Source organism: Capsicum annuum, chromosome 11 (assembly GCF_002878395.1).
Source record: "Capsicum annuum cultivar UCD-10X-F1 chromosome 11, UCD10Xv1.1, whole genome shotgun sequence".
In the NCBI taxonomy this organism is placed as follows: Eukaryota; Viridiplantae; Streptophyta; class Magnoliopsida; order Solanales; family Solanaceae; genus Capsicum; species Capsicum annuum.
In genome coordinates, this window is record NC_061121.1 from 109,681,058 (window position 1) to 109,688,546 (window position 7,489).

The window sequence follows — 7,489 nt, forward strand, 5'->3', positions numbered from 1 at the left end:
CACAAGACTCCTCAAGGTCTAGCATTATCATAATCTCACTATATTAACATGATACTTGAAAGATTTAAATATTTGGACTTTAAAGTAGCAAGAACTTCAATTGATTTAAATCATGCTCTTGTGAAGATAAAGGGCAAAGCAAGTCTCAAACGAAATATGTTAGAGTGTTGAAAAGTTTGATGTACATCATGAATAGTACACAATCATATATAGCTTGTGCCATAAGTAATCTAAGTCGATGCATCTCGATCAAAATTATTGGATGGCAATGAAATGAGCATTGGGATATTTAAAATATATCCAAGACTAAATTTTGAATTACAATTCGGATCTTGCAATTATTGAAAGGTATTATGATACAAATTGGATCACCAAATCAGTAGAAATTAAGTCTGCAAGTGGATATGTATTTATCATTAGAAGAGGAGCAGTATCTTGAAAGTCATCCAAACAAATATGCATCGCTCGCTCAACAATGGAGTTTGAGTTTATACCTTTAGACAACGTCGGGGAAGAAGTTGAATGGCTCTAGAACTTCCTAAAAGACATTCTATTTTGACCCAAATCATTGACACCTATTTGCATACATTGCGATAGTCAAGCAACAATAGGAAGAGTTGGGAGCATTATGTATAACGAAAAATCTAGTCATATTCGATGAAATAACCCTTAGACAACTATTCTCTAGTGAAATTATCACAATTGACTATGTAAAGTCAAAGGATAATATATTGAATCCACTTACAAAAGGTCTAACTAGAAGGAGTTAAAAAATCATCAAAGGAAATGGGACATAGCCGAGGGCATGTCAATATGGCGGTAACTCTATCTAGGAGCGGAAACTGGAGATCTCAAGATTTAGGTTCAAAGAGAAAATAAAGTTGTGATTGACTGTTCAACATTCTCAAAATAAAGTGATGGTCCATTCTTAGATGAAGACAATGTTCAGTATTGACCGAGTATATCCGATATATATTCACTCCAAAAAGTTTAAAGAAAAATTGACTTATCTAAATGCAATTAATCCTTACTTATGAATCACATGGTTTTTATGCATGTTTTAATTATATAGTCATTTCCCATTCACGTGGGGATTGTTGGGTGTTTAAGAGGTGTGAATAAGAAATGAATAGACATCGAAAAAAATGGTACATGTTAGGAGACATCTTTTCACTTTGAATGACTGTGACCTTTCCGATGGGTTGTGACTCTTCCGATAGGTTGTGACTTTTTCGATAAGTTATGACTTTTCTGATACGTTGTGACTTTTTCAAACACCTCTTCATTGATTATAAATTGAGAGGATTAGACTCAATTTTTAAATAAATAAATAAATAAATAAAAATTAAAAATTCATCTGCATATTTCTTATAAATAAATATTAAGTCTTTGTGTGATTAGTTGGTGGCTTTGAGTTCGATGAATTTATTGGCGTTTGAGGTACCGCTATACCAATAATAAGTATATTCGTTTTATCTTAAGAGAAAGTAGTCCATAACCTTAAATACAGTGTGGAGATTAAATCTTTTAAGCACACAATGAAATTATGGACTCAATATTTAATAAGTTCTTACTTTTCTTTTTTCATTATTAATTTTTTTAATTTTTGGGTTTATTATTAAGTTTTGAACAAGGGAGACAAGTAAGTACTCTACCTTTTTATTACTATAATGAATAAACTAGTCGTCTCCAAGTTGTCTCGACTTATTTGTTCATTTCCTGGAAAGTCTCTGATCACCAAACACTAGAAGCTCCAATCTTTCAAAGTTGCACTGTTTACATTACTACTTTCCCGAGATACAATATTACTCTGAAAATCTTCAATCTATGGTACAGCTCTTAGAAAACTTCCTTTCTTGAAAATTTGGTCAAAATTTGTGACAGTGTTAATAGTATGGAGTTGCTAAGATTAAGGCCCACAGGCATGGATATTCGTTTAAATATGAGGACTGTGGCATTAGGTGTTATTTCAGTATCGATTTTGTGGGTTTTATTGTTTAAGGGTGAACAGGGTAGTGCTAGTTTGACTGATGACAATGAATCAGGGACTTGTCATTTTCCAGCAATATTCAACTTTGGGGATTCAAATTCTGATACTGGAAGTGTATCGGCAGTGTTTGGTTGAGTTGTTCTTCCTTATGGTCAGACTTTCTTTGGTAAACCTTCTGGCAGGTACATCGACTGACGTTTTTGGTAAACCTTATGGTCAGAAGTTTGCTTATTGATTTTATGGGTAAATACATCTAACTTATTTTTCCTCAACTATCTGCACTTTGTTTGGATGTGTTAAGAATTCGTGCCCTACTGATTTTCTTATTTTCGCCTAACTTTTGCTTATGATGGAACGTGTTGCCTGACATGTTCCACTGACGTGTTTCAAGGAAGCAGTAAACAAAAAGTAAAGAACACAATGATTTTTACGAGGAAAACACCCGGCTCAAAAGGTGTAAAAAATCACGACCTGCACCTCTATAGGATTTAACCCCAACTTCACTAAAAGAACTCTGAGCCTCAACAACAACTGATTACAAAACTCTTGTAACCAACAAATAGGAATTATAAACTCTAATTCCTATAACTCAACAACTAGGAATTATAAACTCTAATCCCTATAACTCAATAACTAGGAATTATAAACTCTAATTCCTAACTACATACACCTCCCAAGGTATGTGTTCCCAAAGTCTCTGAGTTTTTCCAAACTCAAAGATTAGCTCCTAATTCAGTTTATAACACACTGAAACTAATATTACATGAATAGCTCAAACACAATGAACAACTCTAAAAATCAACGCTAAAACTCTTTGCTGGATTCTGTACTGAGGACCAGGTTCTTCAACGTGTTTCTTCAATGATTGAGTAGCACTTCGTGAAGTCAATCTGTCGATTGAGCTTTTCTGCTTTTTTAAGTGCGTGAATTACTCTGAATGATCCATCTTCTATTTAAGCACAGCTCTCCAAAGAGTTATTCTTTATTTTAAACTCCTTTAATCAAAACTCTCATTACATAGAGTTTTACTTCAAGTGAGACTCTTTCTTTAATTCCAACTCTTGTCTCCTTAGTGTTGTAGTAAAACTCCAACTCTTTTAAATCAGCACATGCTTATTTATCAGAATCTTTCTCCTCCCACACATAGGACTCTTCAAGATATACTCAGAAGTGAAACTCCTTCTTCACGTAGGACTCCTTTTTCAACTCAAATTGCTTTCCCTTATCATTAAGTGTTTGAATCAAATTCAACTTGTTATATTCCCACATGATCATTAGCTTGAGTATATCAGAATTAGGCTTGCTTATTCGTTCTTGTCTTTAAGCAATCTTGTCTGCATCTATCAGTGAAACTGGAAATCTGCTTTCCTATGTGTGGACCAGCTCAAGTAACATTCATGTGTCAGTTTGTCAATCATCAAAACTACATAGTACCCAACTGGATGGTTGTTACATATCGTTCCATTATGTATCGTATTGTATTGTATTGCACTGAATTGTCTTGATGAATAAAATGTATGTATAGATTGTGTTCTTTCCCATCGTTACATAAAGTCACACCTGAGCAATTTGAAGGACAAATCTATAAGAAAAGTAGGGTACGAAGTAGAACTATTATAGAACGACAGTGTAAAGGATTAATAGATAATAAACAAAGATAAAATGTGAGGGAAAAAATTAGGTAGATCACATCAAATCAATTGTTACATAAAATTGGACTTTCCGTTGTTACGTAACGATGAATGTAATGATACAATACATTATAATTTAAGTAACGATCAAAACAAACATTATTGCTAATACAACAGGTAACAACCATCCAAACAAGCTGTTAATCTAATGTAGAGGTGGAGATTGGGCGTGTTTCATGGGGCAAATGTAGCCTTTCGATGAACCAGTTACTTTTGATACCGAGTATACATAAATATATATATATATATATATATATATATATATATATGTAAAACAAATTCTATCAAAATCTCAAATTTAACTTTGTATTATCCCTGTTTGAGTTGCATTTGATCCCTTGAATTACACCATTTGACCTGTTTTTACCCATATTTGATGGATCATATGGGGTTCAACCCATTCTGTCAAGTCAACAAACATGTCATAATTGATAATACAATGCGTTTAAATTTTGGGGGTTACTAAAAATGAGTCAATTTCACTATCTTTAGTCCAATGGTTGTAGCAACTTTTTCTGTATGGGATTAAAGCTAACATATTGGGAAAGACCGACAGGTTTATATGGTCCTATATATTTTCTGTCTGTGTTTAAAGGTATGATTTATTTTGCAGTTGAAGAACTGGGATTTCCTTACCTGAGTGCATAGCTGGATTCTATTGGGTCAAATTTCTGGCATGGTGTAAATTTTGCTGCAAGTGGATCGACCATCCGGCGGCTAGATGCCAAACTTTGTGCTGCTGGCTTCGATCCTCTTACTCTTGAAGTACAAATCTCGCAATTTGACCAGTTTAAAGCGCAGACTGTGGAATTACATGACCAAGTGTAAAAATACTTTGCTAAGACTCCATTGATGGAGCTAAGAAGAGGAGAAGAATCAAAATTATAACTGCTTCAAAACTTGTTTGTTACAATCAGATTGTTGTGCCTTATATAGGCAACAAAATATCTAATAACTACCTTTCTTCTAGAACACTCTATTTGACAGCTCATTGCCACTCACTAATCATTGTCTAACAACTTCTAACAACTTATACAGCTGACTCAGCAATATGCTCCTAACTAGTTGAATGCCTACTCCTATCAGTATTACACATCAGTGGAACAGGTAGTCGTGTATGTTCCAAAACACTCCCCCTCAAGCTACAGGGTGCAGAACATTCAGCACACCAAACTTGCTAAGTAAGTAGGCATGTTGAGCAAGACTTAGGCCCTTGGTAAGCAGATCAGCAAGTTGATTTGTAGAGTGAACATGTAGGACCTTAATCAATCCATCCTTGATTTTGTCCCTAATGAAATGACAGTCAATCTCAATGTGTTTGGTTCTCTTATGGAACACAGGATTGTTGGCCAGTTGAATGGCTGAATTACTGTCACTATAAACTGAAATGAGGAGGTTGATGGGGACCTTAAGTTCCTGAAACAATCCAACCAGCCAAGTGAGTTCTGCAACTGCTGAAGCCATGCTTCTGTACTCAGCTTCAGCAGAATTCCTAGAAACAGTGTGTTGCTTCTTGGACTTCCATGATATGAGTGATTCACCAAAGTAAATAGCATAACCAGTAACTGATCTTCTGGTGTTTGGACAGGCAGCCCAATCGGAGTCACACCAGCAAGTCAAAGTATTAACAGGTTCAGCCTTTAACCAGACACCTTGGCCAACAGAATTTTTTAGGTACCTGACTACCCTAGTAGTTACTTCCCAGTGAGACTTCTTGGGATGTTGCATGAATTGGCTGAGAGTCTAGACAACAAAGTTAATGTTTGGCCTTGTAATAGTGGCATACATAAGCTTCCCAACAATCTTTGGTAAGAGGAAATATCAGACAACTGTTCATCACCTTGTGCACCTGTTGCTTAATCTTACTCAATAGAGATGAGCCTAGCATTAGACTCTAAGGGAGTAATAGCAGGCTTAGCACTACTAAGACCTGTTTCAGCAATCAACTCTAGAATATACTTCCTTTGGTTCAGAATGATCCCTGATGTTGATCTTAAAACTTTAATACCCAAAAAATACTTGAGATCCCCCAAGTCTTTCATCTTAAACTGTTGATGCAATTTGTATGGACGCATACGATTCACCTTGTCATACCTCTCTTTCAAATCCTCCCAAACTGCACAAGCATTTGTGGCATAAACAATGCCAGATAACAGTCTCTCACTCATAGTGTTCATTATCCAGGAAAGTACAATCGCATTATATGTTTCCCACTGCTCATGAAGTTCCTCTCTATATGATTCCTTGCTGCAGGCACCAGTGACAAATCCAAACTTCTTCTTCCCTAAGAGAGCAATACGCATCGATCGACTCCATAAACTATAATTTTCTGAACCAGTTAACTTGATTCAAACAAGTACAGCACTGGAGCTCTCAGATGCACTAATGAAAAATGGATCATTTTGATCGATTTTAGGCGCCATGATTGATAGAATGCAGCTGTAATATAGATCGAAATTGTGAAAAAGGAGTTGAAGGCAGAGATTCAAAAAACGCAGAAAACTTAGTGAAATGTGATCGAAAACACACACTTAGTGTGGAGCTCATGGCTTTGATACCTTGTAAAAATACTTTGCTAAAACTCCATTGATGGAGCTAAGAAGAGGAGAAGAATCAAAATTATAACTGCTTCAAAACTTGTTTGTTACAATCAGATTGTTGTGCCTTATATAGGCAACAAAATATCTAATAATTACCTTTCTTCTAGAACACTCTATTTGACAGCTCATTGCCACTCACTAATCATTGTCTAACAACCTCTAACAACTTATACAGCTGACTCAGCAATATGCTCCTAACTAGTTGAATGCCTACTCCTATCAGTATTGCACATCAGTAACAGGTAGTCGTGTATGTTCCAAAACACTAAGGTTAGGAAAATATCATTTGAATATCACTTCAATGGAATATGATGGTTCCTTCTTGTACATGTGACACAAATAGTACGTCAATGATTAAAATGGTTTCATCCTTCTGATAAATGTGTCCTTACGTTTTCAGGAAAAAGCTCAGACATCCAAAGCAAATTGCCTAAACCTAAGGACTTCTCAAGAGCACTCTACATGATGGACAGTGGGCAGAATGATATTCATTATGGACTGGAATATATGATAGAAGAAGAAGTGAAGAAATCTATTCCTAATATTATTTCTCAATTCACAGTGGCAGTGGTGGTAAGTAGTGCAGTCACTACAGAAGTTTGTCTTTTACGAGTATCTAATATGAAGCTGCAAGATATTTTTGTGCAACCTTTGATATAAAAGGTTTTGCCTTTCTTTAGTTACCATACAAAATATCAGGTTAGAGCTGTTATCTACAGATGCAATATAGCAGTGTGATTGCTTGATTATTAGAAAAGGAACTAAGAACATTTAAATTCTTTCTAATTATGTTAATACCAGGCTGTACCATGAGGATGAAAACAACTTCATTGACAAGCCAGTACATGTGTCTTAGGTTCATTTTTGATCTTTTGATTCTACTTGTTTTCATTTTTAAATCTAGAATTCAGAATTTTGTGGAGAAGATTTTGGGAATTCAGTTGCACAAAGATAACACCTTATGAATGCTTAGCTAGTAAATATCGTCAATTTGACACTAAATGCTGGTGATCTAATCTAGTTGGAACTGCATTTATCACTGGAGCTTCCTAAAATAACTTGCAAAGTTCAAGTGACTGAAAACATAGAAATCCTACTAGTCACCATGTAGAAACAACTAATCTCTCACCTGAAAGCTCCGTCGTCGTTGAGAACAAAATTTGGATTTCTAGGGTGACTTGTTAAGAGGACAGAATAGAGTCAAAGGG